The 20,686-nt window shown below is 52.5% G+C and overlaps 1 long non-coding RNA gene across 2 annotated transcripts; it reads left to right on the forward strand.

The window, feature by feature from the left end:
* The first annotated feature begins 5,699 nt into the window (after nucleotides 1-5,699).
* Nucleotides 5,700-20,130, forward strand: LOC132246491 (uncharacterized). Of its 2 annotated transcripts, none has more exons than XR_009457809.1 (2): nucleotides 5,700-5,809; nucleotides 19,837-20,130. It is a non-coding gene; the product is annotated as an uncharacterized LOC132246491 (long non-coding RNA). The 2 variants fall into 2 exon arrangements; XR_009457810.1 differs by having other exon boundaries at nucleotides 19,842-20,130.
* Nucleotides 20,131-20,686: the final 556 nt, after the last annotated feature.

Below are 20,686 nucleotides of genomic sequence, written 5' to 3' on the forward strand. Positions count from 1 at the left end.
CAGCACCCATAGTTAGTGCCAGATCTACAGAGGCCATCACTCAACATGCCAAACTGCCCTGAAAATCCCAGCCAGCATAGAGGACGTTCCTGGTTTCTGCTACTCTGCCCTCTATTGATATGAAACCCAGTGCCTTTATGTCCTCTATTTTTCTCTTCAAGGACATACAGGCATCTGGTTTTGTATCCATAGAGGACAAAGGACAACCGGACTGTCCTCTATGATGGCCACCCTACTCGGGGGTGGTGCAATATGGGAGTTCCTTAATTTGGGGCCCTGATCCCGCAACTCTATTCACGCTTTTCTCCCCTGAACTTCAGCGGCGCAGCTCATGTGGCCACAATGAGTCGTGCAAGGACCTGCAGGATCCTGCCCCTGGGTCAAAGGAATTTAATTACCCTCATCCTGAGCTCAGCAACAGAGCTGCGTCCTGAGGCTTCATTCACCAAAGAAGTGCTCTGCATGGAGAGGTGAAAATTGCTGCTACTATAATCGTTCTCCCCAGGTTCAGCGGAAGACGGGATGGAAAACGCAGGGGAGATTGTCAGACTGTGGCCGTCACCAAATAAAAAAAAAAAATGTCAGCTGCGTTCTGCCTTTAGGCCATCTCCAAAGCCCAGGGAAGTTAACAGGAGTCTTTCCACTGGCCTCCTGGGTTTTGGAGTAGGCCCAAACTGATGAACTGTTGCTCAGTTCTTCCTTCCAACTCCCTGAATGTTCTTGGTGGCATTTTGCCTGTTGGCTGGGTTCCCCCTATCTCCAGTCCTTCCAGACTGTGGCGGTGGCTTCAGGCAGGGGAAGTGCTGTGGAGCTTATTTTTCCTATTTCAAGGGAAGTGTTGTTCGCTCTTGTGTGTAAAGTGTGCCCAGATGCCACCACGATGGGCACTTCATAGAAACGCCTGATTGTTAGCACGCAGCACAGGCAGGCAGGGGGTGACGCTGTCTGTATAAACTTCTTCGGAGATTCTGACTTTCTCCCTCCATCTGTCCCAGGCTTGTTAACTGCTGACACACCGGCTAAAGCACGTGGCATCCCCCCGGTAACTGTATAGAGCACAGGCCTTGTCACACCATCTTGCTTCCTGCCAAGCTTTGCAGCCATTCAGTCAGCAAAGGAGCCACTTGCCCATACTCTGTTGCTGAAGGCAGCATGGGCAACTAGTGCCTCCCGAGTTCTGGGGGGGCACCAGCGGGGCATGACTGGGGGGGGGGGGTCCCCTAGCAGCCAGTTGCCAAGTGCCAATGTGCCACTGGAGGAACCAATTTTAGCGGGGCACAAGTGCTTTCTGTACCCCCCCTAGCAGCTGGAGTGCTTGCTGTCAGGGGGACACCAGTGCTCTCGGGGGGAGGGGAAGGGGGCATGTGCCCCCCCACATGTCGCCTATGGAAGGCAGTACTTGCTGAAGCCGCCCCAGTGCAATGCTCTTTTATCAGGCAGGTGTCATTGTGCATCGTGTAAGTAATGACAGAGGGTTCGCTCTACCCCTGAGTGAAACAGATGCTGGCACATGGTCCTCTCCACTCCCAGCTCCCGCGCCATGCACAAGCTGAGATCTCATAGTTTCATAGTAGCTAGGGTCAGAAGGGACCTGAACAGATCATCTAGCCTGACCCCCTGCCACAGGCAGGAATGAATGCTGGGTTCACAAGACCCCAAACAGGTGATCGTCCAACCTCCTCTTGAATTTGCCGAAGGTAGGGGCTGTGCGGGCCGGAGGCAAGCCGGGCCCGTCTTTGCGCACGCGGGCTGTGGCCAGCAGCCCGGGCACGTGGGGCTGGAGAAAACCGCGGGGCGGTTTGGTACGCGCGAGCTAGAATTAGTTATGGAGGCGTAGTGGTTGATTGAAAAGATTATTTACTTACACCCAAGATGGTCGCGGTGTAGGCTGGACAGTTTTCCAGGTGCAGCTCCACTTGAGTCCTCGTTGGAGGACTCTGACAAACTCGGTTCTTTGGCCCCGGAGTGGTTTAGGCTCCGCGGGTTCGGCAATTCTTTCCTCACAGAGTGGCTGAATCTGCATGGGTTTTGTTCAGTTCCTAGGTCCCCCAGAGCTGTTAAGACTCCGTGGGCTCGAAAATTGGGTTCGGTTCCCAGGCCCCGGAGTTGTCAAGACTCCATGGGTTCGAAAATTGAGTATATAGGAAAGGGATACGTCGGGATTGCGCTCGGTGACGGGGAGAGGCTAGAGGCTGATCAGACCTCTGTTGCCTGCTTAAGAAATGCGTTGGGTCTGTAAGGATCCGCAACGCTTAGAGATCTTCACACAGCGTGAAGTCTCCTCCTCCTGGTGTTCGTGGAGTCCTCCAACTTGGGCGGAAACCACTCAAGCTTTTTATACGGCTAGCAAGCCGATCGCTAGCCGCCACGTGTGCATAATTTAGAACTAGCCAATGGTGGGGCACAAATTTGAATACGAATGGCGGGAACTCCTTGCAAAGTGCATTTCTGTGCTGCAAAGAAGAAATGCACGCTGCAAAGAAAGCTACAAAACGGCAGGAACTTCTTTCGCACCCGGGGTTCTCCTCTGCAGCGGAAAACTCCACCGTGCAAAGAAGCTGCAATTTTAGCGGGAACATAATTTAGCATTGCCGAAGCACACGCAAACAACAAATCACAACTTTGGGTTGTGACAGGGGCGAGGACCACTTCCCTGGTTCCAGATTTTGGCCACCCTAACTGTAAAATATTGCCTTCTGATCTCTAACCTAAACCTATTCCCATCAGCTTATTACCATCTCTTGCCCTCTAGCACCATTTTGCTTGTGTCTGGGCTAACAGAGAACCTTCCCCAGGCCTGGGAAATCCATGGAGGGTTGGCAATGAACTGGGAAGAAGAGTTCAAGGGGCAGCCAGCGGTCACCCCTCCTCTTAAGCTGTGCAGCTTCAGGCTCCGTTGGCCCTTGTTGGGGGGGCGGGAACCCTGAACTTCCTCTTTGTCTGTGAGTCAATTCCCATCCCTTCCTAATGAGAAAATCCAGAGGAAACTCCCCGAAACTTGGGCTTCCCCAGGCTGCTGCTGCTGCTTTTGTTTTTTTTAGGGGCAAGGAGTGTTGATGGTGATCAGCAAATTGCCCTGTGCCCAAATGGGAATGAAGCCACTTTCCATGTGCACAGCTCATGGGACATGGTCTCTCTCAGGGCCAACTTTAATATAAATGCCCTGCTTGATTCCTCCGTGGGCTTGTGCATTTATTGGCAGATGTCTGAGGCAGCTCTCCTGTCCTCTGATTACAGGTCTTTCTTTGCTCAGCCAAGGCCTCTTGGTTTCTGTTCTAGCTGCTGGTTAGGACCAGAGGTCCACTGGGTTTTGGGGAGAAGTAAGGCTTCTTTGCAATCCATTTACCGCCTCAGCATCCCAGTTGCTGCAGTTAATTTTTTCCATGTGATTTCAGATCAGGGCAATTATAACCATCTTTGTCTTATGTACGTACGTGTCTTTGCCACCACAGGTACTCCTCTGTGTGTGTATGTGTGTCTGCATCTCTTTTCTGCAAAGGTAACTGGAGCTCTTAGGTGTTGTGCCTGCCCCTTCCCACCCCTCCACAAACCATCTTACTCAAATTGAGGGGCTCTTTCAGCCCCAGATTAGTTATGGGGTATGGATTAGCTCCCATTGCATTTTCATTTGGGATGGTAACCTGCCTGCTTGCAGTGAGGATGCAGGCTAACCTAACCCCAGCAAGTAGTAACGGTCCTCCAGTGCCTTCCCACACTGTCCCTGGTCATGCAGGAAGATAGCTTACTGGGAAAGGAGCACAGAGTAGAGCAGCTGACTGCCGCTGCGCCCTGGGAGTCCTAGTGCCACACGTGGTAGTATACAGCCCTGGCAAGGATGCTGCAACTCAGCTGTGCATGTTGCTCCAGGCTTAAGGGCCAATACCCTGAATTAACTCTGCAGGGAAGACCTGCTGCGTGCGTGTCCACGTCCGCCTCTCTTGGTCTGACTATACCATAGAATCATAGAAGTCGGGTCGGAAGGGACCTTGTAGATCTTCAAGTCCGAACCCCTGCCTGGGCAGGAGAGAAACTGGGCTCAAGTGACCCCAGCCATGTAGGCATCGAGCCACTTCTTAAAGACCCCCAGAGTAGGAGCCAGCACCACTTCCCTTGCAAGTTAGTTCCAGATCCTAGCCGCCCTAACTGTGAAGTTGTTTTTACAAATGTCTAATCTGAACCTACTCTCCAACAACTTGTGGCTGTTATTTCTTGTTATCCCGGGGGGCTCTGGGGGAAACAAGGTCTCCCCCAAACCCTTCTGGTCCCCCCTAGTGAGTTTATAGATGGTCATCAGGTCCCCCCTCAGCCTTCTCTTGTGAAGGCTGAACAGGTTCAGGTCCCGTAGCCTCTTGTAGGGTCTGCCCTGCTGTCCCCGGATCATGCGGGAGGCCCTCCTCTGGACCCTCTCAATGCTGTCCACATCCCTCTTGAAGTGCGGCGCCCAGAACCGGACACAGTACTCCAGCTGTGGCCTGACCAGTGTCGCATAGAGGGGGAGGATCACCTCCTTGGCCCTACTTGAGATGCACCTGTGGATGCACGATAGGGTCCGGTTAGCCCTGCCGACCGTGACCTCGCGTTGTTGGCCCATGTTCATCTTGGAGTCAATGATGACTCCAAGATCCCTTTCTGCCTCCGTGCTCTCAAGAAGGGAGTTTCTCATCTTATAAGTGTGCTGCCGGTTATTGCTGCCCAAGTGCAGCACCCTGCGTCCGTATTGAAACGCATCCTGTTTTTGTCAGCCCACCCTTGCAACCTATCCAGGTCTTGCTGCAGTCTTTCCCTCGCTACTAGCGTGCCCACCTCACCCCAGATTTTGGTATCATCAGCGAATTTGAACAGGTTGCTTTTCACCCTGTCTGTCGTCCAAATCGCTGATAAAGAAACTGAACAGCGCGGGCCCAAGGACCGAGCCCTGGGGGACTCCACTGCCCACTTGCCCCCAGGTCGAATATGACCCGTCCACCACCACCCTCTGAGTACGACCCTTCAGCCAACATGAGCTGGGCCTCAATCCTCCAAGTTGGTGGTGCTAGGATGCAGGGCATTTTGCACGCTCATTTTGGTGCCAGGCAGGAGTGGGGACCCGGAGCTCTGGCTTGTGGCAGTACGAGTGCATGTTCCCTGGCTTGCACTCAAGGTTCAGGCTGCCTAAATATAGGTTTATCCCTGTCTCATATCACAGCTTCAGTTAAACGGGAGGGGGTTGTAACTTGCTCCTACTGCCCTTGGAATGAGCTAATTACAATCTATGAGCATATTCTAGCTGTCCTTGTCAGGACAAGCCCTGGGAGCTGCTGGGAGGCCCTGGGAAGCTGCTTATGGTGTCTTGCATTTGGGGGAAACTGAGGCACAGAGGAGCCTAGCTTGTGTTCCTAGGGCAGGAAGGCAGGCAGGCTCCCTCCCCCACCCTGCACTCACCACTAGGTTATATTCATTCAACCTGCCACTTGTGTCTCTTGTGTGGTCATCCACAAGGGAATTGCCCTCTCATGCCGCCTTGGCTCCACCTAGGCCAACAGTAGCCATATTGGAGGAGACACTTACAACCAAGTTGTGCCCAGCCACGCAGTGTGGTGTAGGTAGGACTGAGCTGTGCTTGGTTGGGACCCAGTCACGTTCCCACCTTGCACTTCTGTCTTCCTCATACACAGTTGCTTGGAGCAGGAATGGTCTCTGCTCTCTGTTTGTACAGCACCTGGCGCCATGACTGGGCTCCAAGATGGATTGATAACAGCACAAGGTCAGCTTCAAGCCGGCGTTTCAACTGTTGTTTGGTCCCGTGGACACTGCCAGGCACGCTGCCTCGGTAAGTCTCTGCTCCGCCGTGGCACCAGCTCCAGTTGAGTTCAGTTGCTTGATGAAATTAGATCGGTGTGGAGGAGGGAGGGCTTGTGAAAGGCACTTGTTCCCCTTCAGAACGTGCCGGCTCCTTTCCATGTGTCAGCTTTGGATTAGCCGCTCCAGCTCATTCCCCCAGCCCTGTGCAAAAGGGAGCTATAAACCCCTTAGATAGAATCACCTGACTCCCCCCTCCTTGCTATATGAAAAGCACTGGGGCCCCAGGGAGCTGGTCCATCTCCGCCTCCCTCTCTTCCCCATTCCCCAAGGCCTGGAGCTGTTCCACTCCCATGTTCAAAGGGTTACTTCCCAGGGCCGTCCTTATGGATTTCCATCCGGACCCTCTTTTGCACAAAGCAGCTCCCCCTCCCTGCCAGATCAGAGCATGCATTTCAGTTTCCAGATCGAGAATGACCTCATAAAGCTTTTCCCTTTCTGCCATATTATACCAGATTAGGGTTCCCAGGAGAAAAGGCTTGGCTGCTACCCAGAATAATATGGGATCCTGCTCTATTATGGGATTAATGCCAGGGGTAGAGCGAGGAGGAGAGAGCTCCTCCTGCTCCTGTAAAACTGAGCGGGGCTGCTTGCCTTGGGAGAGGGGGACTGCAGCCTGCAGACGTGTGTCCCACAATGGACACCCTTGCCCTTGGAGCGAAGGGCATCTCCTTCTGGAGCTTTTGGTGGAGGAACAAGGAGCTGCTCCAAAGCGTGTCCGGGTCTGCACCCAGAGAGGGAGCAGTTGCTGGCTGGGGGTTACGCAGATTTGCTGGGAACTCCTATGCAGTGCGTCTGCAGGGCATGAACGGGTTTGGCTTTTCCTTGAGCTGTGGATCCAAGCCAGCGGCTGGGATGCGAGCTGGACTACCTGTGCGAAAGGAGTAATCCACTCTGCTGCAACTCGTAGGAGGCTGGTACCGTCCCTGGGGCAGCGGCAGGGGAAGACGTGTCCGTGTGCACTTAGCCAGCGTGTTCCTGGTGCATTCTGGGATTCCCCGGGGACTTGTCACAGCCGCTCAGTCCTGTCTGGGGCACTGAACTGTGATGGTGGGGGGAAGGGGGAGCCAGCTGGCCTTGTTCAGCTTGCTGCCCTGCTGGAGGGCTGGACCCCATCCCTTGGCTTGGAGCTTAGTACAAGGTCTTGCCCCAGGTGGAGAAAGCAATATTGCAAAGCAGTCGGAGGGCTGGGGGTGGTATACGTAGGGAACGCAAGGGGTTTACCCCTTCCCGCAAGGAAGCAGTCGGGGCTCTGTTTCCAGGGGAGTTTTCCTTTCCCAGGATGTCACATTTAGCTGTGGCTCTGTGGGCACAAACCGCAGGATAGAAGTCGACCTCTGATCTGGATTGTAACAGCCCTTCGTGGCCCTCTGAGACGGGGGGTCATTGTGCTAGTCACTGGGACAGACACTGTATAAACCGGTTTGACCCAAATCAGTTAAGGCTGATACTACATTCAACCAGGTTTATCTCAAACCATTTTCAAACTAGTTTACGTGCACTGAACGTCTGTTCTATTACACGTTTAAAGCAGTTTCTGATCACTTAAACCAGTTTACGTGTAGTGTCTGTCCCTAGCCTGTGTGCACAGAGATCTGTGTGCCACCCTCTGTCCGACAGACACCTCCCACCCCAAGGAGCCTTGTCCTTGTCGACAGGCTGGACAAAGGGCAGGGGACGACCCAGGTGAAATGATTCCTCCAGGTCACCTTGCAGGTCAGGGACAGAGCTGGACTCAAGCCATCCATGCCGATTCCCAGCCCGATGTCCTGGCCTCCAAACCGCCCCTACCACAGAGCTCTGAATGCAGGGGTATCTAGGGCAGGGCTCAGACAGCAGCTTGCCTTTAACAGCAGAAAAGCATCTCCCAAGAGGTCTCTCCAGCCATTAATTAGGGTAGCTGGGCACGGGGCTGAGAGGGAAATTGCCTTGCTGCTGCTGCCCATGGTAGCCAGTTGAATGATTAGGGAAGTTTGGGGATGTGGACCCTTGTGGCATAAAACCAGCAAATCCAGCATCCAGTGGGCAGTGCTGGAGAGGCCAGATAGGGTCACGCAAAGGTTCAGTCCTGGATTGATAGAGAAGAATACAACCCCCACCTCCCCGGGGTGCAACACCTTTGGTGGAGGACCACGTGCAGCGAATTAAAAAGAGGGGAGCCCTCCACCAGGCCTTGGAGTATAGTTTTAGGAGTCGGGACATTGGTTCACATAAGCTAGATCCAGCCGGCATCCTGCAAAAGTTGCACTGGAGGGAACACACAACACTGAGCACAGCCAAAACCTGGGGTACAGGCCGGGCTATGATTCCACAGCCAAATCTGAGTAGGTGCCAATCCTATCGGCTCTGTCTGCCTCAGTTTCCCCCACTGAGAAATGGGCGAGGCATTGGGCTAGCTCACCAGCCCGAGAAGCACCGATGCTATTGCAGGCTCTTGCCTCAGTGCTGGAGCTGATTGGAAACTTTCCCGCAAGAGTTTTTTTTCCTTGGAATTTGCTGATTTCCTCAAGATGCCGATCAACCCATCTCTGCAGATTTCAGTCCTGTTCCTCTGGAGCCCTGGGGGGTGTTCTGCGGGAAACGCATCCCTTGTCCTGCCAGCTTCCCCACCAGGCTCCCCTGCCGCCCAGACTTGGTGGCTCCGAGGCAGTCCCTCCGAGGCTGCCCCAGCCCCGGGGCTCCAGCCCCTGTTACAGCAAATATCCAAACTGTCAGCTTTTGTTCCAAATCAGAACAACCCAAACGTCAGCGCAGCACGAGCCCTCGGCAGGCTGGAGGCTCCCCCCGGCCCCTGCTTCATGCCAAGCCTGATTTATTGGTTAAACAGGGAATTTGGGCCAGAGACCAAAATAAAGTTGTTCCTCCACCCAACATGGCTCCATTCCTAAAGGCATTTCCCTCCCCTCTCTCAGCCCCTGCTCCAGCCCCTCACTGGCCTGGAGGCTCCTACTCCATGCCTTCCTCGCTTCTCAGGCTATCTGCTCTGCTATCATCACCCAGCAGAAGGCTTTTTCCCCTGCTGTGGAAGAGAGGCAGCAGTTCTCCCTCTCCGCTAAGCTCTGGCTGATGTTCAGAGTGAGCAAGTGCTTCTCTGACCCTCCCCTCCCCAGTACATCCACTGGGAGGCAGCTGACTGAGGGAAGATGGTCCCAGTCTCACCTAGGACTACCCAGCACCCCTGACAGGTGATACTGCTTCTGCTCTGCAGCTCATCCCCATGACTTCTCTTGCCGTTGTCCCTTTAAATTCCTCTGCCCCTTTGCTTTTTCTGACTCTGGCACTCTTGCACGCTGGTTTCTGGCTGCTGATCCATTGAGTTGGTTGTGTGATATTGTCACCAGAGAAGCAGTAAGGGTAGGGCTCCGGGGCTGTTGTACCGTCCTCTCCATTCTACAGATGGAGACGCTGCAGCAGAGAGGGAGCGAGCCATTTACCCACCGCTCCACAGGCAATTTGGGCCAGTGCTGGGAATTGAGCCCGTGTCTCCCGTGATCTGGACTAGACCTTAAAACACCCTCTGTCCGTCTATGCAGAGAACCAGAAATGTTGCCAACAGGAGAAATCATTTGTGCCCTGTCTGGGCTTCCTAATTTAATCCTGCTGGCCCTCTCCAGCCTGAACTCTGACCTGGAGGTGCAATCAAACACGCACCCTACTAGGCTTTCGTTCTCTAAGGAAACCGAAACAAGCCCCCCAAATCCAAACCCAGGCCTGCTCCTTCCCTGGCAGCTAGTACCACCACCTGCCCTTGGGGTGATGCCATGGCAGACAGACAGGTTGACTGAGATCTTGGAGGTGGGGCCAGCACCATTAACATCTGGAGCCAAAAAGCGATGATTGACGTAGCGACAGGAATTATTTCACTGCTGAGTGCTGTAGCAGGAAGCTTCAGCCCTCCTGGGATTGTGGACGGAGCCTGAGCTGCTCCTGCTTCACTTCCTCGGTATTTAATGCTACAATTAATGCACTGCAGACTCCTGCAAGAGTCCCCCCTCCCTCCCCCTTAATGGCAGTGCTGCCTGTAGGAAGATGCTGATGCCAGCGGCATGGGGGCATTTGGGGCCAAAGACAAGGTGCCTACCTCTGCCCTCAGCAAACATGCATTTTTTTTTTAATGCCCACCCAACCATTGGTTTGTAAAGGTTTTCTCTTAAACATACAATAAAACTGTGGGAATCTTAGTACATCTGCCTTGCAAGGACACTGGGCTGAGCTGACTTAGCTCAGATTTATACCTGTGCCTTTGAGGGCTCTCGTGCTTTCAGACCCGATGTGTATTCCACTCTGTCATCCTTTCCGGTACACAGAATCCTTGCCCAGTCACGTAAAATGCATCTCCAGCTGGATCGCTGTGCTACGCACATGCACTCAAGAATAGCTCTGTCATTATGTGTGATCACGATTATTATATTGTTCCGAAGACTAAAAATAACATCAGCTGCTCTCTCCTGCTGCTGCTCCATCCTTCTTCGGAGTATTTTGGCTCTGGGTGTCCTCAGCTGCAGAGTGCTCATATGTGTGCCCTCAGGCAGGCATCGGGCAGAAGGGCAGCTAGCCAGGACTGTTGGCCTGCTGCCTGGAGGTGATATGGAAATAGACCCAGCCTGTCATTTCTTCCATCTACCGCGTGCATGATTGGAAACACTGAAGGTGGTACCACGGATCCGAAGAGCCAGCTCGCCGCAGAGCTAGCAGCAGGAGAGAGTCCCGCTATGCCAGCGGCTCTGGCATGTGTCTCCTTCTCTGCGGATCCGGATGCAGCCAGGCCCATATATTAGAACGGCACAAGTTGGATGCTAACCTATGCAGACAGTTCAATGTACATGGTATTGCAGCACGAAAACACACCGATGATTTCTGAGAGCCCTGCAGGTCAGGGTTAGCAGTCTATGTGAGCTCTTTACATCTAAAATTTAAAAAAAAACAGTGCTCTACACCCTTCAAGGGCTTTAATTGATAGGCAACAGTGAAGCAAGGTTCACAGCATCAGCACTCGTTGATTTTTTGGGCCACTGACAGCACAGTCCAGCCTTGTGCTTTTCTTAACATTTTTAAACCCCCAACTCTTGTGCTACTGCGAACCCTAGGAAGTAACTAGAGTCCCAGGGCAAGCTGCCTGAGGCTTTTGGATGCACTGGGAGATTGGATCCCATCATTACAGAACAAGGGGGACCAACTTTTCAGGCCGCTCAGAGAAGTGCAGAGATGTTTTGCATTTCAGCCTCAGAGGACAGTGGAAATAATCCAATTGCTCCTTGTCAAGTTTCCTTATGCTGGAGTCCTGCGTCATGTCTCTGAAGGCAGGGAGAGTCCCCTGGATTCCCTCAGCTGAGTTTCCTGCACTTTCTTCCTCCGGAAGAAGCAGGAAGCGTAGCCCCCAGAGATCTGCGTGGCCGGCCTGTGCCTTCACCCTAGCACAGAGTACCCCCAGGGCACTGGCACAACACTGCCTGGCATTCACCTGTCACCCGCTGACCCCAGTGCTCTGCTCAAGCCTGGGTGCTCTAGGTTGCATGAACCCTCTGGTTTTCGAGTAGGACAGGCTATGCAGCACACCATGCTTCAGCTTTGCCCCCCTCTTGCACACAGACCTTGGGACACACGGAAGAGGTAAGGGGGTGATTCCTCCAAGGCAGCTGATCCTCCCCCTTCCCTTTGGGTCAGGGAGATTCATGCGCTGCCCGGCTCTGTCCGGACTTGGACTCTGGCCTCTCCCCCATTTCCTTAGGTGAAGTCAGTACCTTATCCCCATGTCCCAGATGGGAAAATCGAAGCCCATAGAGGTGAAATGTCTTGCCCCAGGTGATGCTGTGAGTCTGTGGCAGATCTGGGAAGGGAGCTCATGAGTCCTGTCTCCTGGTGGTTGCTCTAAGCCAAGCAGCCGGGATTCCCACATTCGCCAACAGCGGATTTGATCAGCTGGCATTGATCAAAAAGGCTTGATCAGCTGCTCTCAGGGGAGGGGATTCCTGGGGCTGCTGCAGGAAAGAAGAACTCCCTTTTCACACAGAGCAATGGACCATGCCATCTCCCCCTAACAAAGTGCCACCAGCTGGGGAGCTTTACAATTCTGAGTCAAATCCAGCACAGGAAGGATGTCCAGGTTTCACCCGAAGCACAGGCAGCTCCCTTACTTAAGGAATATAGGAGCACATGCCTGGGAGGAGCTAAGCAGGCCACCAGGCTCCATCCCTTTACCCTCACACTTAAACTTCAGTGCTTTGCTGGATCAAGTCTCTCAGGAGCCCACTACTCTATGGGAAGAGGTGTCCCACACCTGGCCCTGCCACTGCCTCCAGTATGAAGGGACCCGTCTGCCTGCCTTTGTGACCCTGACTCCAGACAGGCAGCAGCTACTGGCAGAAACAGTGGAAGCAGAGTGGCTCTGGCTGAGCCAGAAGCTCCTCTTTGCAGCTTTTCTTTCGCCATGAGCAGCCTCCTCCTCCTCCCTGGCAGCCAGAGGGATGTTTGGATTGTTTCCTTCTGGCTTGGATGGGTGTGGAAATGAGTCTCTGCCCCACGCACTGGGCAAAGCATTCAGCCTGCCTGCTCGAGCTGCAGATGAGAGGTGAAAATGGCCTTGGCTTTCAAAGCCAGGTGCCTAAATCTGTTTGGCAGCCCAAGTTGGAAAGCTAGCTAAGGGAAGCTCTTGCAAGACCATTCTAATCTTCTGCACCTGGATTTGATCACATAGGCCAGAGGCAGCTGTAAGAGAGGAGCAGCTTGAGACTGGGGGGATGGAGAGGGCCTAGGACAGGTTGGGCAAAATGTGGACCGGGGGCCGGATGTGGCCCGCCGCCCATTCTATCTGGCCCGCGGGGCCCCTAAAAAATTTAGAAAGTTATTATTTATCTGCCCCTGGCTGCCTGTCATGCGGCCCTCGATGGCTTGCCAAAACTTAGTATGCGGCCCTCCGCCCAAAATAATTGCCCGCCCCTAGCCTAGGAGCTTGTCTGACAGCTCGCTGCTCTCTCTTCCCTTTAAACCCCTTTCTTAGAGCCTTGGCTATACTAGACAAATGTCCCCACTTAACTGAATCAATTTAAAATTACCCTGTTAAACCAGTTCAGACCTCAAATGGGGTTGTGCCTAAACCAGTTAACCCTTGTTTAAAACAGCATAACTCAATTTGCCCCTATTACTTTGCCCCTTACTCAGAGCTTCCACTGAGGCCTGTGGAGGAGCAGCTGATAATGGCCATGGGATTGCAAGCAGGGCTTTGCAGTTCTTCAATGCCCAGCAGTCCACGCCTGCTGGTTTTCACACTCACTCACTCCCTGGAGTTGACACCCAGCACCTGTGCAGAGAGATGGGATGCCCTGGGCTTAAAATGTAATAGCTGAGCATTGGTGATACGAGCAGTCTTTTATCTCTATCTCAACAACTCTACTGCAGCCCACTGACGGAGGATTCCTGTCCTCTGACGACACTGAAAATAAATATGGAAGCCTTTGTTCAGGTCCCCTTGGGACCACTTTTTCCTTCCCAGGCAGCTGGGCAGGCTCAGCAGAAGGGTTGAGGGCTGAACTCATGCTCCCAGAAGTAAAGGTTCCTTAGCTGGCCTGGGACATGGTAGTAAGGCAATATACCATATCTGGGAGATAGGCCGACTAGCCAGGGAATAGCCTGAGGACAGCTTGCCCTGCTGCCAGCTAAGGACAGATCAGCTTTCATCCCAAGGAACAGTAATGTGCAGGAGAGCCTGAACCCTACGTGCCCACCAGTTCCATAACAGCATTGCTGCTTCAACAGACTGAAGTCTCCAGAGGCTCTGTGCAATCCCTGGGCTCCTCCACGCACCCTTCAGCACTCAACTACCTCAGGCCAGACCATCAGCTGGTGTAAAAGAGGGTAGATCTGTTCAGTTGGATGCTGTTCCTGCAGCCCTGGATCTGGCCTTTTCACTCCCCATGCTGTGCTTTGTCACTGGGCTGCAGCACTTTGCTCTGGGCCACGCATGCGAATCTCTCCCTGCTGTTTGCCACTGACTTCTTTGTGGTTACTCCTGACTTGCATCAGCATGGGCAAGCGCAGCATCAGGCCCAAATGAGCAGGGTCCTGGAGGGAGGATCTCACCAGGTTCTCCTTCTGAATTTGCAGTCGAACGCATGGATCTCAGATCAGCCTCCTCCATCATCTACAGACACACCAACGATTCCCCTATTTACTGTCATACTCCTATGGAGAGACAGCCACTGCCAACAGTTGCTGATGCCAGAGGAAGGGGGAAATGGGGGTGTAGGCTGATTGTGCATAATGAAAGTCACATTCCTGCCAAGAAAGAGCAAGTGCCCCTGTTTAAACACAAAGGAGGAGGCCAGGCCCCTAGCAGAGGGGGAGGGGGGCAGTGAGTGCCATTGGGGTGGCTGGAGCATTTCTCCCCCTCCTAGCTTGGCTGATTAAGGCTGCTTCTGCAGAGCTGTGTGTGCCCGAGGGGGATTTGCTGCCTGGCATTACTGTCAGGGGAAGATGCTGTCATGTGCAGGAGTCAGGGCTGCTCTGTCCTCCCATTTAATAAGGGGATTGTGTGAAAGGGGATCAGCTAAGACAAAGGAGCTGCACAAGGCTCAGCAGAAAAAAAGCCCTCAGTGGCTGTAAGGAGAGAGCAGCCGTGGAGCTGCCAGATTCAGAGTCGCTCGCTGCACAGCTGAGAGCAACACGAAGTCAACTGTGTCCTGCACAGCCCTGCAGTGAATGGGTCCCTTGTACCATGTCCAACTCAATGGGCCACATCCCCCCACCCCCCGCCAGCTCTGCTGATGCATTTTGTTCCTAAGAGACAGCCATCCTAGCCCGACACCTCCGTCCTCCCCCCATGATGCCAACCCTTCTTCTATCATACCGCTCTGCTGAAGTGTCTTCTCCCCAGCCTACAGCCCCCTGCTCCACACAGCCTGGCTGATACACCTCAGTCCTGATCCCCAGCCCTCCTTCACTAGCCCGGTCACTGGGTTTGCAGATGGATCTGGGTCGCAGCCTGCAGCACCCCTGGCTATTCTGGTCTGGACCCACCCCAGCTCTGATCTCTGACACCCCTGCCAGGCCCCCAGTTCACCAGCTAGCCCTGATGTCTCTGGATCAAACACTTCGCATGTTGCTTGGAGCTGTGTGGACACAAGATGTTCTTATAACCATGCTGGAAAGGTCTCATTAGTGTGACTCACAAGGGACCCCCAGTTGCAAAATAGGGAAACTGAGGCAGGGATCCCTACACGGCACTGAGCGCCTTTCAGGGAGCAGCCACTGATTTGCTGCATCTTCTATCTGGCGGGGAGCTCCCCGCTGTGCAGGGCCTGGACAGGGGACAGCTCTCAGCCCCTCCACTGGTGCAGGATCCATCCCCTGAACAGCACCAGTGTGGCAGGGAGCTTGCCCTCTCCTTGCAATTTGGGACAGCAGTGCCATCTCGTGGCCAAGAGGCAGCAAGAGGGGAAAAGTGGAAGTTTCAAGATGGCTGCTTTGGGGGCCAGCGTTTGGGGGGGCGGGGGTTACTGCTGATTCATTCACCTTCCAGCGAGTAGTAAATCTGAAAGAGACGGTATTTTGGAGCCTGCGACTATTTGTGAATTTGGTCAGGTCTAGTCACCAATTTCAGCCCGAACCCGAGACGTTTCCCAGAGTCACGTGGCTTCTTTCAACAGGTGTAAAACAAGCCTTTGCTGTGGTTTTCTAAAATGCATGTTTGGTTTCTGTATTGCTCAATGTTTAATCCTCGAATAGGAAACCAAACTGTTTAATGGCGGGTCAGACCAACTGCTTTGGGGGACCCAAAACTAACGCATGTTTTTGACCAGAAGTCTGTTTGCCCCGAATCAAAAGATGCTTCTTCTTTTGTTAGGCCACTGAATCAAAACATGCCTTATTCACCAGCCACCGAAGCCACCGGGCTCTCTCCGAATGACGTTGCGGCCTGGTGCCCTCCGTATTGCATGGGCTGTCTGATGGAGCCCTGTCCCGTTTCACTTGTATGCTCGGACCTGCATCATCTGATCAGACTAGCAGACTTGGATTTAGGACTCCTGGGTTCGACTCCTGGCTCTGCCACTGCTTCACACGACCTTGGGTAAAGTCACCGCCACCCTCTTGGTTGTTGGCGTAAAAGCTGACATCTGCTTCCAAGACATTTTGAGGCCCTCAGCAAGGATGAGCTGGGGCCATCCATTCCTGCCCCAATGTTTGGTCACCTAATGCTGCTTTGCTTTGGTGTCCCCTCACCTGGTCCTTGCTGCTGTGAGGCCCAGCTGGGGCTGTGCTGGCTCCAAGAACCCTGTTCTCCCAGTGTTAGCCTCTTCCAGCTACCAGGCCATGAACTTCAGGAAGACAGACCTTGTCTTGCAGAGACACGGCAGGTAAAAAACCCCTGCTGAAGTGACCTCCCTATGGTCACCCAGCATGTCCGTGCCAGGGCTAGGACTGGAGCCTGGAGGTCCCCTGTGCACTTAACTCTGGTGGACACCAGCTTCTCCTGTCATTGCAGCACTATCAGTTAAGGTGGGACCCATGGAAATGGTGGGAGCCCATTTAGGTTCTCACGCTGGTGCCTATCACCACAGCCGCTAGCAATAGAGAAGGATGAACGCTTCCAGTGCCCCAGGCCAAGATGAATCACTACCTTTCCCCACCAAGCTGCTGATTTTCAGGGCAGGAAGCAAAATAACTGGGCCAAAAATAGTGTTTGCTGGTGTGAGTCAGTATAGGTCTAAAGGAGTCAGTCGTATTGTGTTGATGTGTGCAAGTGTGGGTTGGGTTGTTGCCTCCGCTGCCCCTTTCATGCTGGCAAGAGTCAATGGTGCAGACACCAGCAGACTGGCAGCTACTCAAACACATGGTAAATGTGTGGAGCAGAGAGTCTGAGGAGCTGTGAAGTGCTGGGGAGTGGGAGTGGGGGGTCCTGAGAGCCAGAGAGCGTGGGGGGAAGCGGAGAGCTGGAGGGTGGGTGTGCATTTGCGACGGGATACTGCTAGCACCCCTCTCAAATCACCACCTGAATGCTCCCCGGGTGCCCTGCTCTAGTTATGCTACTGCCAGGGAGTTTGAGCCCCTGTCTCCCATGATGACTCTGTCTGTGCACACAGGGTCCCAGATTAGTCCAATCCATTCAGTCAGTGAAACACATGGCCAGAGCCATTTTAAACCCTTCTGTGTGCCCATTTCCTCTTTCAGCAGTCACCTGTCACCCCTGGTGCTACTGCCCCAGGTCTCACCTCAGTTTCTTTCAAACACAGGAATCCTTAATTGCACTAACATGTGGTTGGGAAGTGAAAAATGACCCTGGAAGTGGGCTCCAGAGGGGTTAACCTGCTGCTGCCATAGCTCTGGTTGGGGACTCTCCCTTAAGGACAATTTGGAGTGAGGATTTAAGACCAGGACAGGGAGCACATGTGTTTTCAATCATTATAACAGTCCAAGGCCCTGGAATGCACTAATACCCACAGTCTGGGGTCGACTGTGATGCCTCGCAGGTGACAGCTGCATCTAGCCCACAGTGCTTTGAAACAGGAGAGATGAGCCTGCCATTTTAATGCAGAAAGCTATTAGCCAGCAAAATATTAGACATTTACTTGCTGGAGAAGAAAAAGAGAAGCCTGAAACTCTGCTGTCTCATACTGTATGCATGGGAGCGAGTGAGTGTGAAACTGCCAGATCAGCATGTGATATTTTACACCTTTTTCTTGGTGTAAGTGATGACACAATATGAAGACGGCAGAATCAGGCCCTGCCTATTTCCCTCTACCCCTGATGTGTCTGAGACTGGTTCCCTCTGCTCTCTGGAAAATGCTCGCAGGAAATTCTTACGCCAGGTTATTGCAGGGGCTGCAGCGGATGCCAGAGAAAGCTTATCCAGTGCCAGCCCCTTCGCTGAGGGCTGCAGGACAAAATTGAGATGGCTTGCTCAGTCACATCTGCCTCTCAAGCTGTACCAGAAAGCAAGCCAGCATTGCTTTGTTTTTTACAGAAATCCCCGCTAGAGGGCAGATGTACAATCCCACATCCACCCTAGGTGATGATTGATGAGGAATTTGTCAATGGAAAAGCTACCTGTAGTAGTATGCGCCATGTAGTACAGGTCATGATACAAGTATCTTCAAAATATAGATCCTGGGCTTTGGTATGGCTTCATCTCTTTTATGTGGCCCCTTTCCTCCCTCTCCATTCAAACCTGGCTGAGCAGAGACTTTTAGGAAGTTCTCTGCCTGCAATAAAGACCTTTGGCTAAAACAAACCTGACCTTGAGCTGTCGGGGTTGAGGTGAACGGTTGCAGGTTAGGACTGAGGGGCCAAGGGCTAGAATATGGGGGGGAGTCTGTACAGGGTGAGGGTCCCAGACTGGTGTCAGATATTGAGTATTAAAGGAAGAATCTTCTAAGTCTGAGTATCTGGAGCTTCAGGGCTCGGTGAAGAGCCGTGGCACCTTCTGCCTCTTGCTCACTGCCCTGCATGCAGCTTCAGCTTCCAGTGGAAAGTGTGAAACAAGGGCAGTCACACTGCTCGAGGACATCTGTCCACTGTCACTCCTGGTTGGGGCATTAGGCTCCAGTGGGAAGCTGGCCTTCACTGCAGATTCCAGACTCCCTGCTTGTTACATGGGGAAGAAATGGATACCATTGTTTAGTTTGTCCCCCAAAGCTGCAGACTGCTTCTTTGGACACATTCCCTCCTGCTCGCTGCACCTGTGCTAGCAGAAAATGTTGGTCTGGGCTCTGGGGTCAACAGGTTAGGGCATTACAGGGCTCTGAAGGACATCAAACCAAAAGTGGGCCCTACACCCACAGGTGGCTCTGAACCAGATCTGCCAGGAACGGCCGAGAGGAGAAACCCCCAGACCACTGCTGAGGTCCCTGCAGCAAGTCACTGCAACCAGGACAGGGAATGATGGGCCTTTATTGTGCAATAAGAGAAACAATAAGTGGGGTCAGGATTCCCATCTGGCCCTGATCTCTCTGTGCAGGGGCTCAAATGCTGTTTTTAAGTAATGAGCTGTCCCGAAATCCCACTTCACCTTGAAACCCTATGATGTCATAGCCCAGCAAGGAAGGGCTGCCAGGGCTCAACCTGACAATGGGGAGTTTGCCTCTTCTATGGCTATGTTAAAGAAAAACTGAGTTTCTTGCAGCTTGATCTGATAGAAAAGCTTCTTCAGCCTGGTTGCTCTGTGAACTGCTGTTCCAACCCACATCCTGGAGGCCTCTGAAGAAAGCAAGCGCTGGATGCGGGCGCCCACCTGCTCAGCTTACTGTCCTGCTGGGGCTGATTTACTGACCACCACTGGTGGAAGTCAAAAAAAAGATGGTTCACTTATAGCCCAGTTCTTGGACCCACTAAGAAATGCAGCACAAAATGACTTCAAGGTAGCTGGAAATCTTTGGTAGGCACTTCTATCTGCTGGTGAAAATCTGGGTGTGGACAGTAGTGATGGGTCCTGTGCTGGTATGTGATGACTGTGAAGCTTATGCAGAGCTGGGCCTACTCCCAAAAGTTAAAATACAAAATTTTGGTGACAATTGCATAGTGCAAGAGGATGTAAGTTTGTAGCTGCACCTTCTGAAAAGAAATAATGAGGCATCACTTCCAGCTTACCTTACTATACCTATGATGATTTTAAGTTGGCTCCTATGTGTCTGGTATGTGACTGTGTGAAATGTCTCTCCTTGATTAATGATTATAGTGAATGATTTCTTTTTACAATTAACTCGTGTTTATGTGCAGGAAGAGACATTCTCCATGGGGTTTTGATAGGTGTCTCCTCCTGATTTACTATTGCTTTGCCTCAGTGGTTCCCCTGAACTTCCAAGAACAACTCCTCGAAACGTTGTGTTTTTTCTGATCATTAAATCAATTTCTTGATATGTTCCAGCTCAGTAGAGATGGATAACCTCCTATTACTGAGGAAGGTAGTTCAATCAAAATTGGGACTTTCTGATAACCGATAATGAACAGTTTGAGTAACAGGATTTTCCTGTTAATTATTGCTCGGGTTTCTTTCTTGATTTACGCAAGTACAGGAATGCTTTGAAGATGCTGAGCAAAAGGGTATAAAAGAAGAACGAAGCAGATAACAGGGCACACTTGAAAAATGAGAAATCATTCTGACAAGAACCGCTACTGCGCCCGGCTGATCTTCTGGTGAACAGATCCATGCCTTGAGACGCTGACAAGACTGAGGTTGCCTCTTTGCCTGTATGGGTGAGATACTACCACTTTTACAGCTAAATATACTGGACTGTGCTTTGCTTTAGGTTCATTATTTGGGGAATAGTTGTAGTAAATAAAGCCTTTCCATTGTTTATCGAATGAGTTGTCATGTCAATCCTTTATACGCTAGTCCTGAATCCCATCTCATGACTTAACATATGGCAGTGATCGGACATGGGAAGTGGAAGAAGCCAAATGTAGAGGCAGACCTCCGCTGTGCCACCTCCTGCAGTTCTTGGAGGCCAGATGGCTTTGGGTCTGCCAAGGCCAGGCATCTCTTTTAAGCCGCTCCCTCTCCTCTACAAATCACTTTGAGGGAGAAATCTGTCATGTTCCATGAATTGCTGTCATCTACTGGCTTGTTTTCCTCTACATGCCCCATCCAAGGGGCTGTCATCCTGCTTCATTGCTGTTCTAGGCTGAAGTGGCTTGTGCCTTTCCTTAGTTCTCAACACAAGACTGGACAGTCCTGGGTCTGTCATACTCCATTCGAAATGGAGCTTGTGCCAGCAGGGAGTTGGTTTGAAGACAGTATGGTCTACTCTGGCCTCTCCCTCTTCAGAACATCCCATCTTCCGGGCAGAGACTCAGCCTTGAACTGAAAGAGTGGAGGCTCATGCAGCCCTTTGGTGTCTCCTTGGCTATAGCAGCTTTG

The sequence above is a fragment of the Alligator mississippiensis genome, chromosome 16 (assembly GCF_030867095.1).
Source record: "Alligator mississippiensis isolate rAllMis1 chromosome 16, rAllMis1, whole genome shotgun sequence".
Lineage (NCBI taxonomy): Eukaryota > Metazoa > Chordata > Crocodylia > Alligatoridae > Alligator > Alligator mississippiensis.